Source organism: Prionailurus bengalensis, chromosome A2, assembly GCF_016509475.1.
Source record: "Prionailurus bengalensis isolate Pbe53 chromosome A2, Fcat_Pben_1.1_paternal_pri, whole genome shotgun sequence".
Classification (NCBI taxonomy): domain Eukaryota; kingdom Metazoa; phylum Chordata; class Mammalia; order Carnivora; family Felidae; genus Prionailurus; species Prionailurus bengalensis.
In genome coordinates this window covers 149759387-149784673 of record NC_057348.1, presented here as the reverse complement: position 1 = coordinate 149784673, position 25287 = coordinate 149759387, and the positions used below count along the sequence as shown (strand labels likewise).

The following is a 25287-nucleotide window of genomic DNA, read 5'->3' as shown; positions in this document are numbered from 1 at the left end:
GACTCCAACATGAGTGAGACTAAGCTCTTTATGTTCCCCATTTGAATCTTCACTACATACATGTAGAAGATTGCTTGGTTGGCTTCGTTTATCGTGAGTTTTCAAGTACAGAGTAATGAGAATAAGCAATTTGTTACCAGTCTTGCGACCATCAGCCAGTACCAACAACTGAGCATTGGTCTTTTTATGCCAGTTGAGTATCCTAGTCTCTGACATTATCTCTCAGGGGGATGTCAGATAAGAGAACTAGGTAGATCACCTGTGTGGTAAGCACAGAATGGAAAAGTTAGCAAAAAGAAAAGGTTGCTCTGTAAACTAGGTATGGTGTATAAGGTGAGTAATGGCAAAGGCACCAATGCTGATGATTCTTGACGTGCTGAATGACGTGTTGAAACTCAGATTGTTGTGATCCATGATTACTCCGTGACAGCTGAAGCAGAGAACCTGCAATGCCACATGACCTACATTTCTTCACCTTTGGAACTTTAAGCAAGTATGTAAAGGCCAGGCATCTGTATCTTGCTAACACTTCCCTTGTGTTGAAAAGTATTTTTAAGACCAATAGGAAAAAAAAACCTATGTTCTCAGCTCCAAATCAAATCATATTAGGCAAAATATTAACAACAGACCAACTTTTAACAAAATATTGTGGAAAAAGTTACATTTTTTATCTCCAGAAAAGGGTAAATTCAGCAAATATGTATAACTCCTTATATTTTCAGGTATATAATATATAAATATATAATATGTATTCCTCTTTGCTTAAACTCCCATATTTTCTTATGCTTTATGGAGTCTCCACCTTCTCTAACAATGGAGAAGAAAGAAGAACAAAAAAGGAAAAGAAAAAATTAAAAAAACAAACAAACCAGTAACATCTTCAGAAATGCATAGGATCTGGTCTCAACCAGCAAATCAAACCCAAAAGTAACCAATCATTCATTGAATGTCTCCTCATGTTTAAGAAATTGTGTTAGGTTTTGAACGAAGTGAGTTAACAGTACATTTCGTGCCTACCTTGAACCGTGCTGGGAGCAAGAGATATAAATATAAGTGAAACATTTTCCTTGTCCCTAAGGAGTATGGTCTAAAAGGAAAGAGACCAACTCATGAATTGTTCATTACGGCCCAACAAATATAAGTGCAAGTGTAATTATTGAGGTGTTTTGATGGAAGTATTAAGTATGTAGGGAGGAGGGAGGCTCTGGGGGTGCAAAGAAGTTGGCAGCTGTCCTGAGTCCCTTGCAGTGTGTAATCATTCCTCAGCCTTTCTTGTCTTTCACGACCTTGGTATTTTCGAAGAGTACAGATTATTTTGTCAGATGTCTCTCAGTTTGAGTTTGCCTGATATTTTCTCATGATTAAACTGAGGTTATGCACGTTAGGTGAGAATACCACGAAATACCGTGTTCTCCTTCCTGCATCATATCACAGAGTTCATGATACTGATGTGTCTCATCATTGGTGGTATAAACCTTCATCACTTGGTTAAGGTGGCTTCTGCCAGGTTTTTCCACTTAAAACTACTGAATCCCGCTTTGTGATTAATAAATATCTTGAGGCAGATATTTTGAAATGATGCAAACTTTATTTCTCCACAAACTTGACCCACTAATTTTACCATCTGGTGATGGAGTTTGTCTGCAGCCGTTATTATTGTGGTATTTCCTGATAATTTTATATTTTCCTCTTTCCTTTTACATTTATTTGTTCAAATTCTACCAAAGGAAAAGCTGTCGCATCTCCCCCACTTACTTAATTTTTAAAAAGTTTTTAATGTTTATTTTTGAGAGACAGAGAGAGACAGAGCTTGAGTGGGGGAGGGGCAGACAGAGAGGGAGACATAGTATGTGAAGCAGGCTCCAGGCTCTGAGCTGTCAGCACAGAGCCCGACGCCAGGCTCGAGCTCACAAACTGCGAGATCATGACCTGAGCCGAAGTCGGACACTTACCTGACTGAGGCACCCAGGCGCCCCTAATTAATTATTTTTATCTGTATGGACTCGTGGGTATCTATTATATTTATGGATTAGAATCAAACACTGTGATTATTTATTTTGCTGCTCAAATTTTTCCAGCTTTGGCACTTAAGAGCTAATTCAGGTTGGTCCCTAGTTCTGTTTTATTTTGGACCGTGTTTTTACTTTCTGGCACTGCAACATATTCCAGGTTCATCTTACCTATGATGTGCCCTGGCCCTGGAATCAACTGTTTCCCAAGGAAGAAACAGTTAGAGTGTAACAGTTGTGTTAGAGGCGTGTTTGGAAACCAAGATCTGAGCAAAAGATGTGAAATTGGCTAAAATTTCTGACAATTTCAAGTCGATGAGAATTTGGACTAATTAGAATTCATATGCTTATGAGAATTGGTACCATCAGTGTGGAAGACAATTTAGCATTAGCTAGTAAAGTTGTAGGTAGGTACATTCCATGCACCAGTAATTCCAGTGGAAAAACTCTTGCCTGTGTGCGACAGGAGTTAGCGCAGCTTTGTTCAGAAAAGCACAAAACTGAAATGACCCAAATGCCCATCAGTAGGAGAAAAGATGAGTAAAATGTGGTATATTCATAAAATGGAATACTCTAAAGCGGTGGAAATGAGCTACAACTACACACGTCAGCAGGAATAAATCTCAGACACATAATATTGCACAAAAATGAAAGTGAAGTATGATTCCCTTCACTTGAAGTCCATCAACATGCAAAATAAAACAGTGTGGATATTTGTAGGGATGCATAAACGATAAGATGGTAAAACTAGAAAGAAAAGGGAATGATAACTACAAAATCCAGGATAGTGGATTACAGGTAGGGGGTGGGATGCAGTAAGCTTAAGAGATAATGGCAGTATATTTCTTAAACAGAAAGGTGGGTAAATGGACTATAGGCAACCGTTTGTGTGTGTGTGTGTGTGTGTGTGTGTGTGTGTGTGTGTGTATTGTATAATGTAGTGAGGGGAAATTGGAGTTAGGGAAAGAAGAAAAAAGAAGAGAGGAAGCAAAGAAGGGATGGAAAGAGACCGGGAAAGATGAAGGAAAGGAAAGAAAAACAAAAAAGCATTCCTGTAATGGTGTCTTAAGATCTAGTTGGTGGTAGTTCAAATTCTGACACCAACTGTCTGTCTGGCTTTGGATGAATCACCACACTTCTCCGAGCCTCAGTTTCCATACCAGTTAAACGGGAAAAATGTACTTTGTCCTGCAAACTTTCCCGTGTTATTTTGAGGATAAAATGAAATGTTTGTAACTGTAGAATAGTACTTGGAAAAAGTAATGAAGTGTTCTAAAATACGAAAGAAAAAGAAAATTCATACCTCAAATGATCTTGCTTCCTAATGCCAGAAGTTTAGTATACCTCACGTACAAGTTCATATTCAAGGGCTCTGGGTTTGCGTCCTGCGGACTCCTTGCTCAACCAACGTGAGGAGGAAAGCAGATACTGTGCATATGCCTTTCAAGAAGGTTGGTTTGCTCCGCCAAAATTCATAGCAGGGCAGTATAATCCGAGGTCTCAGGCTGCACAACTTATGAGCGGTGGTCCCTGGGGACGGGCAGTGTCGGTGTGCTGCCTGGTGCTCAGAGGAGATCACACATGTGAAGGGACTTTTCCGAAAGAACACAATAGTAAGCGCTTTCAGGGCAGGGCTCCCGGGCCTCACCATCTGCCAGGCTCTGGGCTTCGTCCTCTTCATGATCTCCTTTCATTCTCACAACAGCCCCGTGAGACACGTCATATTATCCCCATTTTACAGATGAGAATATAGGGCCCCAGAGAATTGAAGTAAATGACCCCAGGTCACCAAGTGAGTGACAGGAGCAGAGGTCCTCCTCATGGCTGTCTGCAGCCATAGCCCCTACTCTGCATCTACCCCAAATGTCTTTTGACGGACTGAAATCTCACAGGTCTTAACTGCTCACAGGTATCGTCTGTAGGCTGATAGAGCTCCTCGTCACCAGCCAACTTCACACTTAAGTCAAGATATTGGCACACTTAAGTCAATATATATATATATGTATATAAAATATATAAATATATATTTAATATATATAATGTATATTATTATACTATTATATATATGTGTATATATATATATATATATGCTAAATGGCTTGAATTATTTGTGCCAGAAAGGATCTTCCTACTGTAGTAGAATGGCCCCAAAGGGGAAATAAACCAACAGGAGACATCACCAACCATATCTAGATTAGAGACTCAGCCCCTATGCTTAAATTTTCTCTTTGTCCCTCTTCTTTGCTTAGAATAATCATCTTTGCTGCATTTTGACTGCACTCCAAATAGGCTGATTTTTCGGCCTCTGCCTTCTTCTGTAGCTACTGGCTCTTGATCTTTTGCTTTTTAAGTCATGTGTTCTATTAATAAAATTCATTAATGGATCACTTTATAGGTATTCTAGTATTTAGCTGTCTTTGAATTTCTAAAAATAAGACCTATTTTGGCACAGCGTTTTTTTATATTTTTTATATTTTTTATATTTTATAAATATGCCATTAGAATCAATTGTTATATATTTTATTCTTTTTTTTTTTTTGAGAGACTAGTCTACAGTTTTGAATGATTCTTGGGAAGGATTTTTGTCCTGGGTTATTCTATCCTTATAAGATGAGTTGGGAAAATTCCTTCTTTTCTGATACTTTGGAATAATGTGACTGTCACAGATAATACCTGGACTCTGAATGTTTGGTAGAGTGCTCTCTGTAAATCATCCTAGCTTGGGGACTTTTTAGAGGGTAGACATTTTACCTGCTTTTTACACCTTCAACCCCACCTCCCACGCCTGGTGCTACTTGGTCTACCTAAGTTTTTCTCTCTCTTCTTTAGTTGCTTGTGGTCATTTGTATTTTCTATATAATCATCTATTGCATCTAGATTTTCCAGTTTGGGGCAAAATTTTATGTAGTGTTCTCTTATACAGTTCAACTATCTTTTTTGACTGTACGAATAATCCTTTTGTTATTCAAGTGGCCATCATTTCTCTCTGACTGCATAACCTACTGACCAGTCTCTCGTATCCACTCTATGTGTATCTACCCCCTATTTGATCATTTCCTGCCCTACCCACCAGTAGGCAAAAAAAGAGCTATCAGATCTTAAACAAGTGACACACACCAGAGAAGTCTATTTAAGCAGTGAAACATGTGTAGTGTCTTCCTAGCCAATCTGGTACTAATCCCAGCTGTGAGGCAGAGACTTGTGCTATTCTTGGGTGTGCAAGGTTGTCACTGTATGTGACTTCCGTCTCCATCCCTCCTCACCTGTATGTTTACATACACCTGTCCTCCACTGTCCCCTGACCCACCCAGCCTAGCTACATCTATCCTGTACACTCTGCCTCCCCACTCTGCCTCCATAGTCCACCTCTGCTATTGAGGAAGGAAATTTGGACTGGAAATGTTATCCTGGATTCCCGGCATTATGGAAAACAGCTGCAGCACCTGATTACCAAATGGGAGTCTATAAGTGCTACAAGCCAGGCTCGACCATCTAGTAACCTTCTGTTAAATCACTAAAGAAACTCCAGTCCAGTTCTACTAGGCCTCACCCTGAAGGGACATAGAAAAGTAGACAAAGTTAATGTGTATTGAGCCTTTACCCCTTTACAACCTACCCCAAAGTCAGCAACAGCTAAGCATATATATCTCTGGGAATTTCAAATCTCGACCTGCCCCATTTCACACGCATACAAGCTCTACCTTTCCTTAACCTCATTCATCACTCATTTTCTATGTATATCTCTGAGAGATCTTGATTCTGATGCACCAATCAGCTTTTTCCTGGTCTTTAACTAGAACTGTGTTTCTTGTTTACTTTTGGGCAGTATCCATCCTTATCTACTGAAGTTAGGAGTTGAACAATTACCAAAGGCGGGGAAGAAAAAGAAGGAGGAAAGAAAAGATTTTTGTTCTTATGGTGCAAATTATTTTTTTAAAAAAATGCACAATACAGGGGGCGCCTGGATGGCTCAGTCAGTTAAGCGACCAACTTCAGCTCAGGTCACAATCTCGCGGTCCATGAGTTCTCGTCCCGCATTGGGCTCTGGGCTGATGGCTTAGAGCCTGGAGCCTGCTTCCGATTCTGTGTCTCCCTCTCTCTCTGCCCCTCCCCCATTCATGCTCTGTCTCTCTCTGTCTCAAAAATAAATTTAAAAAGTTAAAAAAAGTTAAAAAGTTAAAAAAATACACAATAGAGGATTTATACTCATCAAAACTATGTGCTTCTTTCAGTAAACAAGGTTATGAGTGAAGTCATCAGTTCTGTAAAAAGAAAGGGAAGAAAACAACTAGTTCAAAGAGAGCATTTTTCCCCGTTCTTTTTGGTATGCAATGCCACATATTTGAACAATTAGTATCAAGTCAATTCAATGGTAGAATGTGGTGTAATATATAAGCATGGCTTGGAGTCAGGAGACTTTGACTTTACTCCCACGATTTATTATACTAGTTGTGTGACTTTAGGATAAATTGCTTAAAACTGTAATCTAAGTTATTTGTCTGTAAATTTAAGATATTATTTAACTATAGAAACTTTAAGGCTTTGGGCTTTCTGCAAAGTGGAGAGCGAAACTCTTCCCTTAACCAAGAGTCTTTGAAGGAGGCTAGAGTGGTCCCAGGTCAATCTCCTCCCTCTCCCCCCAACCCCCACTGATCCACGAAGAAACAAACAGAAATCCCCAGTGAATACTTCTGATTTGTTAAAATTAAATACAATAAAACATAACATAGAAATAAAATATAATAAGATATTGAAATGATTGGATAGAGAGTATAAAATAATTGTGGATCAAATTTTTCCAGAAATTAAAGATGGAATAAAAACTGAAAAAGTGTCAAAATATAAATCTAATGAAAATAACAGGCATGTTTGAAAAAAAACCACTTAGGACATTTATAAATAAAATATAATTATTATAATTAATGTCTTAGTGGATGAATTACACAGCAGAATATATGCAGCTGAAGAGAGTTAAATCTGAAGGAAATACTCAGACTATAATACATACAGACAAGGCAGTAAATATGGAAGAGAGATTAAGCTACATGGAGGATATAATGAATATGTATAACACATCTAATTGGAGTTCCAGAAGGAGAAAATAGAGAAGAGGCAATATTTGAAAATATAAAGGCTGAAATTCTCCCAAAATTGACAAAAGGACATGAATCCAGAGATAACGGAAAACAAGAGTCCAAAATAGAGAAATAAAAAGAAAGCCACACCCAGATATATGTTAGGAAAACCAAAGAATATCAAAGACAAATAGAAGATCTTAAAAGCAGGCAGAGAAAAAAGGTAGATAATTTACAAAAGAGGATAAGTAGATATCGATATCTGAGCGGCAACAATGGAAACCAGAACAGAGTGGAATAATATCTTCAAAGTTCTGAAGAGAAAATAACTGTCAACCTAGATTTGTGGATTTAGCAAAACTATTTTTATAGGACAAAGGCAATAAAAGACACTTTCAGATAAATAGAGATTGCATTTACAACCAAGAAACCTTCTGTAAAGGAATTTGTAAAGAATGTACTTTAAAAAGAAGAAAGATGATTCTAAAAACAAGTTCCAGGATACCCACATGCAAAAGAACGAAGTCTACAAAAAATTAGCTCAAATTGGATCAAAGACCTGAAACCACAATACCCTTCGAAGAAAACATAGGGGTAAATCTCCATTATCTTGGATTTAGCAATGGTTTCTTAGGGCACCAAGAGCACAAGAAACAACAACAACAACAAAAATTGGACTTCAAAATTAAAAATTTTGTGTATCAAAGGATATTATCAAAAATGAACCTACAGAATGGGAGCTATTTGTAAATCATAAAAATCATGTGTCTAGCATCCAGAAGTTATAAGGAACTTGTATAACTTAACAACAAAAAGACAAACAACCCAGTTGAAAAGTGGGGCAAACACTTGAATAGACATTTTTCCAAAGAAGATACACAAATGGCCAACAAACACACAAAAAGATGTCCAACATCATTAGTCATTAGAGAAATTCACATCAAGACTGCAATGAGATACCCACTTCATGCTCAGTAGAATGGCTATAGTTTTTTAAATGGAAAACAAGTGTTGGGGAGGATATGGAGAAATTAGAACCCTTGTACATTGCTTGTGGGAATTTTAGATGGTGCAGCTGCCATGGAAAAAACTTTGATGGTTCCTCAAAAAGTTAAACATAGAATTACCATATATGAACTAGCAAACCCACCTCTAGTTATATACCACCCCCCCCAAATTGAAAACAGATACTTGTACACAAATGTTCATAGCAGCACTATTCACAATAACCACATTATGCTGAGTGAAAGAAGCCAGACACAGAAGGTCACGTACTGTATGACTCTGTTTGAAATACTCAGAATAGGCAGATCCATAGAGACAGCAGATTACTGGTCGCCAGTGTTTGAGGAGAGGGAGGAATGGGAAGTGACGGCTTAACAGCTGTAGAGTTTTCCTTTTGGGATAATAAAAATGCTCTGGAACCAGATAGAGGTGATGTACTAAATGTACATCTGAATTATACACATTACAGTGGTTAAAACTGAATTTTATGTGATGTGAATTTTACCACGATAAAGTTGACAGGTACAAAGAAATTAACAAACATATAGGTAAATTCAGAAATTGCATAATATTATTGATGATGATAATAATGTCTCATTCGTGTGGTTCTACGAGTGAGAATTAAAATAGTAGGCAACACAAACAAGTGAGTTGAGAAAGGAGTAATCAAGAGTTATAGCATTAAAGTCCTTAGGAGACCCTTGAACATTGCTTGTGGGAATTTTAAGTTTTGAGAGCCGATGGCTCTCAAGTGCTTTTAATTGTGATCTATAATAATAAATGTTTTATATTGTCACCCAGTGTCCACACATAGGTATATGAAACAAAAATTTTACAAAATAATCCTTGCCCTAAGTATGTATATTGTACACTATTTTCTAATCTAATTAGTTTCTTTTTTTAAAAAATGCTAATTGTGTACCATTAAGTTGATCTCATAACTCACTAAGGGACTATAACACACTACTTTAAAAAACTGGTGTAGTGTGTGATATCACCCAAGTAAAAATGTGGACAAGCAAAAAAAATAGAAGAAAAGATCTTGAGTAGTTCAATTATCTACTCTAATGCTGGGTCAGCAAGCATATGCAAATGGCAAATTGGCGGTATTTTCCAAGGTCTTTTGAAGGAGTCACCATGTTCCAGCGTAGTAATCTCCATGGCTCAAAAGTGTATTTCTACTAATGCGCTGGAAACATTTTGAACAATTCTGAATTTGTGTAGTGTTCTGTAAACTGCCAAGATAAAGTTCTCTAGAGTTATTCAATGTGGATACAGCTAATGGAAAGGATTTCATATTTATGCACGTTGCAGAATGATCCATCTCAACTTGAAGAAATAAGATCTGAGTGACGTTCTTACTCTTGTTATCTTGGACAGCGATCTCATTTTTCCTGGTTTCAGTTCCCTCATCTGCAAAATTAAAGGGAGCTTTAAGTTTTTCCTAAAAAGGAAATCTGTAATTCACTCTAACAAGTCTACATAGACCTGTGATTTCTCTCTCTCTCTCTCTCTCTCTCACACACATACACAAACACACACACTCACACACACACACACACACACACACACACACACAACTGCATTACATTAAGATGAAGGAATTTTAATGTAAACTCGTATGAAACATTCACAGCATTGGCATCAATCTGTTTTAAAGCAGGAAGTGATGAGAGGTGATGATTTATTGGGTGTATTTCTTATATATTTTCAGACATGACTTTTGATTTATAAGACATTTATGGCTTTTTAAAAATCAGTTGTTGACTGGGTGTGGTATAGTTTAGTTACTGCGACTTCAGGAGCTCTACCAGGTTAAGAAAGGGGATTATACTGGTCTGAGCCTGTACCAGTAAACATGTCCATATTGCATGGTAGCCAAATGGCTCATGTTTAAGTTCTTGTTCCAATTGCTGCAAGGTACCTCAAGGAACAATATTTGGTAAGTTATGTTTATACACGAGATATAAATGTCTGTTTTTGCCGCAGAGTTTATGTTAGCTCGTCATTGTAACCATCCGTGCTGTAAAGTGAGATGTGACTAAGAGATTTGGTATCTTCAGTCCAGCACAGTCTGGTAAGATTCCTACGAGATGAAAGAGTGGAAAAGACACTCCACTTCAATCATTCTCAACTATTTTCAGTTCCCTTAAAGCCTTTTGATGATGCTTGTTTATTGTTTTTTTTTTACATGTGTGTGTGGAAGATTTCATAGATAAACAGAATAGTATAATGAGCCCCACTTAACTTTAACTGTGAATATTCTACCACTCTTGTTTTATCTATTCCACCCATTCCCCAGCCTATTTAATTATCATTATTTTTAGAGTTTTTAAGGTAAAATTTACATACATTGAAATGCACAGATCTTAATTGAACAATCTTAATAACTAGTTACACTTGTGTACCTACAATCTTACCAGCATTCCATCTTGTGAGAAAGTCCTCTGCCCTTCCCAGCTGATCCCCCAAGTCCCCCAAAAGCCACCACTGATTTTTTTTTCCACTTTAGATGAGTTTGCCTATTCTAGAACTTCATGTAAGTGGAAACATTAATTATATACCCTCTGTGTCTGGCTGCTTTTCTCAGCATCAGGTTTGTGAGATTCAGTCATGGTGTTGCAGGTATCAGAACATTACTAATTTATCCTTTTTATTTCTGAGTGGTAATATACCACAGCTTGCTTACTCATTGTCTTGTTGATGGACCTTTGGGTTGTTTTCAGTTCTTGGCTACTGTGAATTAAACTGCTATGAACACTCTTTATACAACTCCTTTTGTGAACATATAGTTTCACTTATCTTGGGCAATGACCTGGATCTACAATTGCTGATCATAAGGTAAGTATATGTTTAACTTTATAAGAAACTACCACGCCCTTTACCACACTTTTACACTCCCACCAGCAGTATGTATGAGTTCTAATTGTTTAACATCCCCATCAACACTTGGTATTTGTCAGTCTTAAATTTTAGCCATTCTAATGGGTGTGAAGTAGTACCTCCATTTAGTGTTAATTTGCATTTCTCTAATGGCTAGATACTGAACATGTTTTCATGAGCGCACCCTTTGGCTTAATATGTTTTTCACACGTGGTTCCCTTGCCCAGAACATTTACTACCACGCTTTTCTGATTAACTACTTACTCCTTATCTAGTCCTTACTTTATTGAAAGAAATCCTTCCTCCCATAAAGTTAGGAGATGAGGAAATAAGCCTAAAAGCTACATAAGAACCAGTTTTCTAGACTCAGCATCAACCACTGTCTTTTCAAAGGGCACTGAAAGCTTAGGGCAGGGGAAACTCCCCTTTCCTCAACCCTCCTCCAATTCCCAATTTAGGAAATACCAACAGCCCAAGTCATAGTTGCTCATTCAATTTGATGTTAAGAGGTACAAGAAGCTTATAAGGCTGGGACGTAAGATACCATAAAACCTAAAAGGAAAGTACTATGTGGAAATTTTATTGAAGAACAATAAGCACCTCAGCTTCAATATTTCCCTTTGAAGAGATAATCCTGTGGCTTTCAAGCCTGTAGAGAAATAGGATGATTACAATTTACAGCATGAGAAATACTATTTCGAATATGGACTCTAAGTTACCATTGATTCAAAAAGCATGGCATTCTCCTGCTGTGTTCTGTATAGCTTCTTCCCTGACCTGTTCCCAATGTCTTCCAAGAAGATAAGCAAAAAATGTTCTCAGGCCTCCCTTAGTCTGACCTCCAGGGACTGCCTGGGGGTTGAGGAGAAGCTTGCAAGGATCCTGTGTGGGAAGAGAGTAGGACTGCTATCAGAAGGATTACCGTCTATGCTTTCCAGATCTTGCCACCCTCGGTTGCTGGCCTTTTGGTTTCCTCCCACTGAGAGAAAGATTTAGTCATGTGTTTATAATTGGTTATGCCTCTGAGTAGGTACTTTTGGCACACCATTTTTATCCCCCTGTAACCCAACATTCCTATACGTGCCGATAAGCTTTCTATTGCCAATACCTGCACCCCTTAGGCTGAGAGCTTTCTTTGACCACAGGAGCATTCTGGGTGCCAGGCGGGCAGGAAGTGCCAGCACATTAACATCCATGGGAACAGCCTCAAACTAATGACAGGTGGGGGTTCGGTGGCTAAGTCCTCCACGTTTTTCATCCTTGGAGTGCAACAATGACCAGGTATGCTCTCTCTACACCACCTCCTAGAGGAACACGTTTGGAATGAGCCCAAGTTTCCCACAGCTGTAGCATACTCCTGGATTCATCTCCTGGCTCACTGCCCCTTCCCCAGCCCAATGTTTCCTGAGATCACCTCCCAAATAAACTTGTAGCCTTGGTCCTAGTCAGGGTCTGTTCTGGAGAAACCCGATCTAGGCTAGCTTTAAATCAAGCAAACGCACTAATAAAATATTAGGATGAAGATATTGGTAGTAAATCTGATGCTTCAGATGGTTCACATCCAGCATTCCTAAGGACCTAGAATTCATTTCCTCTGAGTTTACCTAGCATTATCCCTGAAATATTACTGTTCGAGAATTCTCCTGAGATAAAGATCCAGCTTAAGGAATGATCTCAAAACCATGGAAGTGTGTCTCACATATTTGAGTTCAGATGAATAGTCAGCTAATTGATTTCTCAAAGCAAATTGGTATAATGTATAATACTGTTTCCCAGCATATTAAGATATTTCTGTGTGTAATAAAAGGTACCCTCAACATATTGATATTTTAGTTTTACTCACTTGAGCATACTTTTGTTTCCAAAAATGTAAAGGAAGTGTAATTCTGCTGAAGAAAGACAGCTGATGCTGGTGTATGTATAGGCATGCGTGTATATGGACCCAGGAGTCCTCAGTATCCCTTGCCCTCCACACCCTCACCTAAAATATTTTGGAAAGTTTGGGTTTATGGATGTGTCATGAGTTAAGTTTGGTAAATATCTCCACATAATATTTTTATAGGTCCAGAATCTGAAGAATATCACAAAATCGAAATAGCATTAGGGTTTCGTGGCTCAGATGCTAGAAATCTCCTGGCACCAAGATAGGTTTTGCCTCATTATCCATTAACATATCTCTTCTTAAATCACAATCCCAAATCCATAAATTCAGGTCTGAGCCTTAGTTTCATTGCCCTCCTCAAAATATTATCTTCCAGGTACTTTAGTGTTAATTTCACTGATGCCTTCTAGTGCCACTGGCTTATGTCACGATGCTTTTAGAGAAATTCTTGAAGGTGACATAGGTGCAATGCAAAGCAACCTACTGGTCCAATTACAGGTTATCTAAATCTCCATCTTTTTGCTAATCAATTAGCAATGAAAGACCATGCACTTTCCCTAATCATGACACCATTTTTGGCCTCCCTTCCTGCCATGTTTTTTTTTTTTTTCCTGAGAGAACTGGGTCAAGCGTTAATGAACATCTACAGTCATACTTTGTTTTATTGTGCTTCGCAGGTACTGTATTTTTTACAAATTGAAGGTTTGTGGCAACCTTGAGTCAAGCAAGTTTATTGGCACCATTTTCCCCATGTTTGCTCATTTTGGGTCTCTGCCTCACATTTTGATAATTCTTTGCAATATTTTTCAAATGTTTTCATTATTATTATATTTGAATTGCTGCAATCTCATGAGAAAACTAGCAGACGAGGAGTTGCTTCTCATGGATGAGCAAAGGAAATGGTTTCTTGAGATGGAATTTATTCCTGGTGAAGATGCTGCGAAGTTTGTTGAAAGGATTTAGAATATGACATAAACTGAGTTGATAAAGCAGTGGCAGAGTTTCAGAGGATTGACTCCAATTTTGAAAGTTCTACTGTGGGTAAAATGTTATCAAACAGCACCACATGCTACAGAGAAATCATTTGCAAAAAAGGAAATCAATCAATACGGTGTATGTATTGTTGTGTTATTTTAAGAAATTGCCACAGCCACCCCAGTCTCCAGCAACCACCACCCTGATCAGTCAGCAGCCATCACCATTGAGGCAAGCCCCTCCACCAGCAAAAAGATGGTGGCAACTCACTTAAAGCTCAGATGATGGTTAGCACTTTTTAGCAATAAAGAATTTTTAATTAAGGTATGTACATCGTGCTATTGCACACTTACTAGATTATAGTTTATACATAACTTTTATATGTACTAGGAAACCAAAAACTTCATTGGACTCACTTTATTGCAATATTCACTTTATTGTGGTGGTCTGGAATTGAGTCCGCGATATCTCTGAGGTATCCTGTATTCTGATTATTCTTTGGTTCTCCCCAGATCTGTTCTGTTTTCCTCTTCTGTGTTCTTTGCCCTGGGAAGCTGACCTCTATGGGCTATGTCACCCTCTAGCAAGTAGGAGGCACCAGCAGGAGGTCAGAATGTGGATGGAGAGAGATGCCAGGGCATTTATTCCCTCCCAAACACTCTGCTTCCCTGAGGTCTATGGCCTTATCACCAAACCACAGCTACCATGGGGAAGTTCCTCTCTGACTTTAGCTCTCAACCAGGGTCTTGGTAATAGGGTTGTCTCCCCCTGCTGTTCAGGCTGGGGATTGCAAATGATCTCCGCTGTCCTTAGTCTCTTGTTCCTCCCCCGCGGGTTCCTGTAATCCTACCGGTATCTCTATAAATAGTTCCTTAAATAAAAAGCCTCTACACAACAAAACTGAGTGTGCCCTCTGTTTCTTGTTGAGCCCCTGGCTGATGTAGCCTCCTACCTTCAACTTTTCAGCGGTCCATGACATAGTGACAGATTTAGGGATCACAACCAGATCCCTCTGGGCCTGGAATCAAGTAACCTGTGCACATAGAGACATCACATTTCCCTGTGACTACTTGCAATATTCCGCAGGAAACACGATGTTGGAAATTGAAAAAAAAAAAAATAGAAGCATGTGTCTGAAGCAACTACGCCATTTGATCTAGAAGCCCATAGGAAAATATTATATTTGCATCTTTCAGGGTCACGAATGGCATTTTCTGGGAACTGAAACAGAACTTCGGAAAATCTGGAAACTTCGGAAACTACCTACCTATGAAGGTAATGGTATGTACATCAGTTAGCTGTTGCCACAAGAACTCTGTGTAACAAACTTTCCCCCAAACTCAGTAGAATAACAGTCATTTAATCTTACATAGCTGCAGGTCACATGGCCAAACCAAAGTAAAGGAGTGGGAGAAGGATGTCCCTTTCATGGAGGGGAAAGGTGTAAACATTTTTGACAGTGACTTACGCAGTGAGTAAGCTACAGAAAGGTCATTCAAGGGCAGCTGCAGTTTGTTCAGTTAAAAGAGGTGGAAAAAAAATTTCTTTCAGTTTTCCTCTCATTCAGCACAGATGAACTAGTGTGACTTTTTAAAATACCAGGCTAAAGTAAAATAAAATAAAATAAAATACCAGGCTAAATGTCTCCATGCCCAGAAATGGTTTCTTGATACAAAGATGACATTGCCCTAGAAATGGAGGCATTTTGAGGTTTTAGATGTTAAGCAAATGTTACAGAGATTCCATTATCTGTTCGTGACTAAACTGTGATTGCCAGACTCTGAGACCTGAATCTAGCCCTGTTCATTTATTTTTCCCCGCAAGATTCAGATTCTAAAAGAATTACTCTCATTCTGAATCCTGACTATGGAATATGCCTATTAGTGACTCCACAGTCTGGATATCCAAAATCTGGGATCCAGACCACTTATTCCAAGTGGTACCCCAAACCAGTATTCCTTTATCTGCATAGGGTTTTCTCAACTAGTAACTGATTTGTAGTTTAGCTGAGGTTTATGCAATTTGGAAGGGGTTAAAAGTCAAGATTCCAATAGCTTTCACCAGTTTAGTACGAACTGATTCTTTTTTGCCTGAGAAGGGGGAGAGATGTTTCCCTTGCATAGGATTAAAAAGGAACAAGAGCGCTTACTTATCTTGGTCATCTTTGGGAAGGAAAGACGTGTTTACAATGGTGAGCAGCAAAGACAATAGCTAGAAGGTCAACCAGAAATCTCCATTACGCTCCTAGCAGTGTGTGAATCCAATGAGTGTCCATAGATGATAGACTGATTTCAAAAGAAACATTAGCTTGGGGGGCACCTGGATGGCTCAGTCGGTTAAGCATCCAGCTTCGGCACAGGTCATGATCTCATGGTTTGTGAGTTCGAGCCCCACATTGGGGCTTCACTGTGTGCAGAGCCTGTTTGGGATTCTCTCTCTCTCTCTCTCTCTCCCTCCCTCCCTCCCTCCCTCCCTCCCTCCCTGACTTGCACTCTCTCTCTCTCTAATAAACAAACAAAAAGAAAGAAACATTAGCTTGTGATTCTAGCTCTGAAGTGTCAGTATGGGAATTAAGAGCAGGGTAACGCAAATATGGTCGGCAGTCATGACAGACCCCACCGATCAGATGGTACTGGGACTGGAATTTAAGAACAAATTGGTAGGGGCGCCTGGGTGGCGCAGTCGGTTAAGCGTCCGACTTCAGCCAGGTCACGATCTCGCGGTCCGGGAGTTCGAGCCCTGCGTTAGGCTCTGGGCTGATGGCTCAGAGCCTGGAGCCTGTTTCCGATTCTGTGTCTCCCTCTCTCTCTGTCCCTCCCCCGTTCATGCTCTGTCTCTCTCTGTCCCAAAAAAAATAAATAAAAACGTTGAAAAAAAAATTAAAAAAAAAAACAAATTGGTTTGAATAGCTGAAGAAGAAGGAACATGAACTGGGGGACAAAGAGTGAGTCAAGTTTTGGCATGAATGAACATGAAAGTGTACCGGGTAGTGAAAAGACCACCTTGACCAAAATGGGGAAGTGGTCACAAATTAGATGAGATAGCAATTATAGTACCAGATTATGGGGGTCTTAATAAGCAAAGGAACTTAAAGGGTATTTGGGGGATGTTAGAAGCTGCCAGAATTCCTTGGCAGGGAGATTACTTAGTACAAACATCTCCAGTTGTCACAACAGGCTGGTTTTCATTGTAACTCTTGGCCCGCTTTTGACTTGGAGATAGTAATGATCATGGTGGTTGAAAGAGGAGATGATTCATGGGTATTTTGACTCCTTTACAAATTTGATTTTAGCCTGAATCATAGAAAGAGTCTGCGGCCTTTTCCCATGGTTTTTGTTGGCAGTAGCTGTGTGTTCCCATGAGAACATACATACTTACCTACTCAAACCCTCCTCTTAAATTTATGCTCTGGGCCTCTGTTCACTTGGATGTTTTCATCTTTTCTACAGAACATGTTCACATATAAGCTTAGAGCACAATCCATGTTTCTTCAACAACTGAGGATTCATTTTGAATATTTTCAAATACATAAAACTCCAGGTATAACTCCAAACAAAACATGATGAAAGGAGACATTTGGATAAGCCATGGTATGATAACATCACACTGAACACCATCTGCTGTGAACACTTCAGCTTTCTGCAGTGACCAGATGAAGGAAATGTGGTTCATTGTGCTTCTTCAGTGGTTAATTCTAGAAAGCTTTTGCTAAACTTTCATCCAAAATAGGAAGAACTTATCTCCCATGTGTTGAAGAATGTTGCCATCCATTGCCCTTTTTATCTCCGGGAAAGAAGTTTCCCTCTTGCTAATGGCAAAGCAGTCAACACTTACCTCCAAACTTCTGCACTGAACTCTTTACTCATATAGGACATACTAATTTCTATGTTGCTTTGTTTCTTTGCCAAGTGCTAATGGCTTGAAATCCAAAATAAATGAAGTTAATTAACAGCAGTTGTATATTTTTGAGAACCTTTAAATTTGGTTATTGTGGACTTTTCTAAGATACTGCTTTCCTTAGTTTATACAAAAAGTATTTATTGAGCTAGACCAACTGCTGGTGATTCAGACATGAATAACACTTCCTTTGGAGTGTTTCAGGTAAGACAGATAGGTAAAAAATAGGCTGTAATAAAATTTAATTATGCCCTTTAACAGAGGTGCTCAAGTTCTGTGGGAATGTAGAAGAAAACATAATTGATTCCATGGTTCCAAGGAGACCATCACAGAGCAGAAGGCATTTGGGCAAGTCTTGAAGGAGAGGCAAGAGTTCCCTAAGTGGAGTGTGAGCATTAAAGTAGAGATCAGAATGGGGCGCCTGGGTGGCGCAGTCGGTTAAGCGTCCGACTTCAGCCAGGTCACGATCCCGCGGTCCGTGAGTTCGAGCCCCGCGTCAGGCTCTGGGCTGATGGCTCAGAGCCTGGAGCCTGTTTCCGATTCTGTGTCTCCCTCTCTCTCTGCCCCTCCCCCGTTCATGCTCTGTCTCTCTCTGTCCCAAAAATAAATAAACGTTGAAAAAAAAAAAATTTAAAAAAAAAAATAAAAAAAAAAAAAAAAAAAAAAAAAAAGAATGAAAAAAAAGCACATCAAAGTGTGGTGCTAGCTGTTACTTCTTTTGACTCCAGATGAGACAGGAATCCAGGGGGAGACAGGTGTCTGGGAGGCTGTTCTCTAAAGTACAGACTTCTCAGCTCGGACCTGTTACAAGCAGAAATTTCAGGACTGCAGAATCAGGCTGATGAAGTCATGAGGGTAGGACCTGTTGGGGGAGCCGGATACTTGCAAACACCTTCATGGAAATGAAGCAATGGACTCACGGGCATGTTTTCCAGACTGTCAGGAGGCATGATTTCAGGAGGAGAAGCTAGCTAGCTATGTTCTTCTAGAGGGAAACTAAGGGAAACAGCCCAAGGTTTTAGGAAATGCAAGTGGTCCCAGCCTCTTTCCCTAGTCCCAAGAACGTTTCATTCAGTACCATTTTCCTGACTATGCACTTTTCACTTTATTAAAATGTGAGTTCATTCCCTGCATCAGTTTTATACAGCTGCCATAACAAGTCACCACAAACCTGAACAACAGAAATTTATCCTCTTTCTGTTCAGTAGGGCCAGAAGTCTGAAATCAAGGGGTCAGCAGGGCTGGTTCCTTCGGGAGAAGCAGAGGGAGACTATTATGTGCCCGTCCCATCACTTCCTTGCCTCTCATGGGCGCCATGCGTCTCTTTCTCCATCTTCACATTGCCCTTCTTGGTGTCTCTATGTGTCTCATCCCCTCTCTTGTAAGGATGCCAGGCGTTAGATTTGTGGCCCACCCTAAATCCAGGATGATCTCATCCCAAGATCCTGAACTTAATTATGTCTGCAAAGATCCTGTTTTCAAACAAGGTCACAGTCACAGTTTCCAGGAGTTAGGACTTGGGCATATCTTTTGGGGGCACAATATTCAACCACTGTGCCTGCCCTTTCATTGCCTTTATCTGGTGGCTTAATGCTATGGATGTCTTCTGAGCACTCATAAATGGGCTGTTTGACCTTGTTCAGAAACTAGCTACTGGGACACAAAGACTCAGTATGTTAATTCTCTTTGGCCGGGGGTAAAATGAAAGTCCAAAGTATACAGCTCCCTGTCTCAAGAGTTTTCTTACTGGAATCTTTGACCAGAGGCTCATCAAAGATGTGAGCTCTATCTGCAAAAGTAGTAAGACAATTTTACTAGAGGAAGGTGGGGCAACTTCAAAAACACCTTTCTTGCTTTTTACATTCCCTGTGGTTGTAGTACACTCAGCCTCTTGTAAACTGGAATAAATTATTTAGAACTCTAACAGTTAAATGGCATGTTGGGTTCCAGTTCCTTAATCAGTGGCTATAGAGTTCACCAGAGTCAAGAAACTCAGAGAGGAAATTCAGCTCACTACATTTATCGAAGGTAAAGGGGTTGACCTATTGTTTCCTGCTGAGTCCCAGATCGGTTTTGGCAGAGCAACACTTTCAAAATGTGTTCAATAAAGCAAGTTCTGCTTTGATCTTCCCACAAATCTCTTTTTTCTCCATTTGCTTATAAACGTATTCTCTAGAATCTGAGAATTTAGGATGATTTCCCCAAGAAACCTCATTTCTGGAGCGAAATGAAATGCTGGGCATTGTAAACAAAGCACACCCAACCTTTGGTCAAGTCTAATTTAAAGTGAGAGCAGTCAGCCTGGTTGTCTTACCCCATGGCCACACCCAAGCAGCTGAACATGGCTGGAGACAGACTCAACCACGCTGACTGCACTCACTTCAAAGTCATGATCACTAAGGCCAGTTGCTTCTTGGCCATCCTTCTCTATTTCTCTCCACTATTCCCAATCCTGAACGACTATTTCATACCTCTTCTCTCTCCCCAACCCTTCAACAATTCCTCCTCCACCCTCAAATGTTAGCTGACTTCCTTGCTTCTGTGAAAAATACTGCAATTCAGAAGAGCATTTCCACACACTCCACCACCTCCACAGCTACCCTCTGCCTTCCCTCTGTCACTACTGATACATATCTGTGCTCCTAAGGCAGTTCTGTCTAGCTGTGTACAGACCCCGTTCCCTCTTGTGTACCAAGAATATCACTTCTGTGACTTTTCCTCTCTTTCCTGCATTATCAGTTTTTCCCTTTTGCCTGGATTACTCTTATCAACACACAAACATGCTGCAACACTTCCCATCTTAAACATACATGTGTGTGTGTGTGTGCGCGCGCACACACACACACACACACACACACACACACATCTCTTTTGACCCCCACATCTCCTTCCAGCTAGCATACAATTTCTCTACAACAAAACTATTTGAAAAAGTTGTCTCTACAGACTGTCTCTGATTTCTTTTTTCTGTTGAACTCACTCCCTGTCTTGAACCACTGCTCCTTGGATCTTCTCAAGGTCACCAGTGACCTCCAAATTGCTAAATCCAATGGTCAATCCTCAATCCTCACCTTACTTGAACCTTCTGCAGCATTTGGTAGCTAATCGCTTCCAACCTTTAGGAGCACTTTCTGAACTTGGCTTCTAGGACTCCATTCTCTCTTTTTCATTGGCCTCTCCTCAGTCTCCTTTGCTGGTTCCTTCTTATTTCCTTGATCTCTAAATGATGGAATGCTTATAGAGCTTATAGAAGACCAGACATCTCTCTCTAACCTCACTCACTCTGGGGGTGACGCTGGACCATCTCATGACTGGAACCCCCACCTATGTTCTTTAAGACCTGTGCACACAGAGCGCTGCTTACTTGGATCCTCACTTCTGATGTTCTATCAAGGGGGCTTTTATTGGCCCAGGCAGTACTGGACTCTCCTATGGAGAAACCTGGAAGTCCTAGAGAGTAAATGTCCCCAAGAGCAAGCCCTCAACCAAAGATGGATGGCAATTTGGTGGGTAATAAACCTAGCTTTCTGATCCCTCAGGATGCCTTTGAGGCCTATTCTACACTCTTTCCTAGAATTCCACAATGGGAATAGAGTTAAGTTGCTGAAAGGGATAACTTACTTCATAGTGTACCTTTTACTTCCTTCCTCTTTTGCTTTCACTTCTCTACTGGTAATTCCTGGACCTTCCTCCCAAACAAACTGCTTGCACTCAAATTCTTGTCAGGGTCTGCTTCTAGGGGAACCCAAACTAAGACAAATGCTCCTATGCCAATGACTCCCATATTTATATCTCTCATCTAAACATCCCCCAAATTCCAGAATCATATATCCAATGGCCCTCCCCCACAGCTCTGAATGGATATCTAGTCTCCATCTCAAACTTAATGTGTCCACAAGTGAGCTCCTGATTTTCTCTCCAAACTGCACTTCTCAAGTTGAAGCCATTTTTGACTCTTTCACACTTATGTATCACCCAACCAAATCTGTTGGGTTTACCTTCAACATATGTGCAAAAACCTACCTCTTCTCATCTACCCCTTGGGCCCTCACTCAAGCTGCCTTCCCTAGATTATTGAGATAATTTCCCAACTGCTCTCTTTCTCTCTCTTCATCTCTTGCTCCATTAAAGTCTATTTTCCTGGGGCACCTGGGTGGCTCAGTCGGTTGAGCGTCCGACTTCAACTCAGGTCATGATCTCACACTCATGGGTTTGAGCCCTGCGTTGGGCTTTGTGCTGACAGCTCAGAGCCTGGAGTCTGCTTCGGAATCTGTGCCTCCCTCTCTCTCTGCCCCTCCCCCACTCACGCTCTGTTTCTCTCTCTCTCAAAAAATAAACATAATAATAAAAAAATTTTTTTTAAAAAGTCTATTTTCCTCACAGCAGTCACAAGGATCCTTCTAAACCATAATCACATTGTTACTCCTCTGCTCAAAACTTGTCAATGACTTCATCTCAGAGCCAGAACCCAAGTCCACAGTATGGCACATAAAGTCCCATATTGTCTGCTGCCTGTCTTAACCTCTGATCTTACCTCCCACCACTTTCCCACTCATTCTTTCTGTTGTGGGATCATTAGCAATACTTTCCTCTTAATACACTAAGCATGCTACTTCCTAGGACCTTTGCACTTTTCCCTGCAACCCAGAAAATTCTTATTCCAAATATCTACATGGTTTGCCTATTCATTCGTTCAAGTTCTTACTGAAATGTCATCTTACTTAGAAGGGACTTTCGTTGTTAGGTACAAGCCTACATGTTCTCCTATCATTCTCTTGTCCAACCCTTTGTTCCTCCAGCCTAGGAATGCTAGTGGCTTCCAGCCATTGTTGATTTCCAGGTTTCTTTAATGTGAATTATTTGGCCCCTCAGGTATTCCAATACCCATGCAATCAATTCTTCCCAATAAATTCCTCTCTTTTGATTCTCTAGGCCTATTTCTGTTGGAGTCACTGAATCTGACTGACAACTTGTATCAGTTTCAGTCCCAGAAGGAAACGTGTAATTAGAGGAAAGTTTAATAAAAGGAACTGTTTACACAGGTGTTGGTTTGGTTTTGGAGAAACAGTGAGGGATGGTACGGTAACTCTGGGCCAGGAACGGCTTGGAGCCATTACTTACCAACTCCCAGGCCCAAGGGGGCAAGGCAGGGATTCTCAACCTCAGTACTAGCAACATTTGGGGCTAGATAATTTTATGTGGTTGGGGGAGGGATGTTCTGCACATTTTAAGGATGTATAACAGCGTCCCTGTCTTCTGCCCACTAGATGCCAGTAGCATTCCCCCCATCGGGACAATGAAGATGATCTCCACACATCACTAAATGTCCCCTAGGGGAAAGAAGTGCCCGAGGTTGAAACGTACCAGGCAAGGGCAGCTTATTAGAACCCTAAGAGAGACAGGTGTAGTGAGATGGACATCCCACCTGCAAAAGCTTCAGTAGAAAGATATAGCCGAAACATGGTAATGTGATAGGAAAGGAGCCAGAAAAAGAAATATCCAAAATCAACTCTTTTCTTTTCCTGTAATCCTTTGCCAGCGCTCCAACCAGCCAAACCAACCTGGATGCCGAAGTACAAAAGAGTATATTGTGTAGTCTATACATATCACCCTCTGATGACAGATAATGGAGTGGAGAAAGGTAGGGAACAGATCTAGAGAAGAAGACAGAAGGTGTATGGTAACACTCCTGTATCCTCGTAAATACCCCCTGCATCCTGCCCTTTGTTGCTTTCCATAACACTTACCACCATTTGACATGCTATATATTTCCTTATTTGTCCACTGCCTTGTGTTCAGTGCCTGGTACATTGTAGATGTTCAGTAAATGTTTGCCAAATGAATGAATCAATGAATGCATGATGGAATCCAACATGAGAAATTAAGTTCTGGATAGGTTTTACTCTGGAAACAAAGTATAAATCAGAGGACAAAAGGGAAATATTTAGCTTCAGAATAATACTACATAACACGTTTATTAGTCACTCTTCCAAAGAAACAGAAGCAACAACATGTATGTGTATAAAGAGAGATTTCCTTTGAAGAGTTGGCTTACACGATTGTGGAGGCTTGGTAAATCAAATATCCGATGGAGTAGGCCATCAGGCTGGAGACTCAGGGAAGTGGTATAGTTTGAGTCCTTCTTGCAAGGGGGGGAGGTCAGTCTTTTCCCAGAAGGCCTTCAACTGATTGGATGAGGCCCACCCACTTTGTGAAGGGTAATATGCTTTACTCAAAGTCCACCAATTTAAATGCTAATAATATCCAAAAAACAGTTTCATAGAAACCTCCAGAATAATGTTTGACCAAATATTTGGGCACTGTGGCCCAGTTGAGTTGATACATAAAATGAACCATCACAGCAAGATTATAGCATATTAAATTATATTTGTAGAATATAAATTATATTAAGGATTTATAGTCTGAAGAAAGTAGGCTGGGATCTTCAATCCTAACCTTTTACTTTTTCAAAAGGTAAAAAAAGAATAAAGTGAACTGCTACTGTTAACTTATGTATAATTATGTACTAATTATGAAGACAGGTATATCTTAACTAATCCTGTTCTACATTTTTATCATTTATTTGATAAAAGTCTTCTAGGCCAAATATATTGAATGATGAAATCGGAATCCAAAAACAATTTGTCTAAATGGTATGATAAATACAAGAAAATGAGGTTTAATAAGGATTCAAATAAGATCCTTAAGGTAGAATATATAGAATTTAACATTGACTATGAAGTGTGATTTAAAGTAGCATATAATCACAAATATATGGAAATTAAACAACACCCTCATAAACAACCAATGGCTCAAGTAAGAAATTGCAACAGGGGTGTCTTGGTGGCTCAGTCAGTTAAGTGACCACCTCTTGGTTTCAGCTGAGGTCATGATCTCGTGGTTCGTGAGTTCAAGCCCCACGTCAGGCTCTGCATTGACAGTGTAGAGCCTGCTTGGGGTTCTCTTTCTCCCGCTCTCGCTGCCTCTCTGTCTCTCTGTCTCTCTCCTCTCTCTCAAAATAAATAAACAAACAAGCAAACTTAAAAAAAGAAATTGCAATGGAAATTAGTAAATACTTTGAAAGTGAAGACATAACATACTAAAACCCATGGGAGGCGGTGACAGCAATGCTCAGAGGGAAGTTTATAGCTGAACACATTAAAAAGGAAGAAAGATCTCAAACCAATGACCCAACTTTATACCTTGGAAAAAGACAAGCAAAGTTAACCCAAAGCTAGCAAAAGGAAGGGACAAATGAAGATTAGAGCCGAAACAAATGAAATAGATGATATAAAAACAATAAAGAGGACCAATTAAACCACATGTTGTTTCTCTGAAAAGATCAACAAAACTGAAAAACCTTTAGCATATATGGCAAAGAAGAAAAGGAGGAGACACAAATAACTAAAATCAGAAATGAAAGTGGAGACATTACTACTGATTTTACAGAAATAGAAAGGATGATGAGGGACTACTTTAAAACACGTGAGGGTATGCCAGTCAGAGTGGCCAAAATGAACAAATCAGGAGACTATAGATGCTGAAGAGGATGTGGAGAAAT

At 39.8% G+C, this 25287-nt stretch overlaps 1 long non-coding RNA gene across 1 annotated transcript in view; it reads left to right on the top strand.

The window, feature by feature from the left end:
* LOC122488307 overlaps positions 1 to 25287 on the top strand; it is a 69542-nt gene that overhangs the window by 6966 nt on the left and 37289 nt on the right. Inside the window, exon 2 of the long non-coding RNA XR_006298595.1 lies at positions 15026 to 15104. This is a non-coding gene — a long non-coding RNA (uncharacterized LOC122488307). The remainder of the gene's footprint in view (positions 1 to 15025; positions 15105 to 25287) is intronic.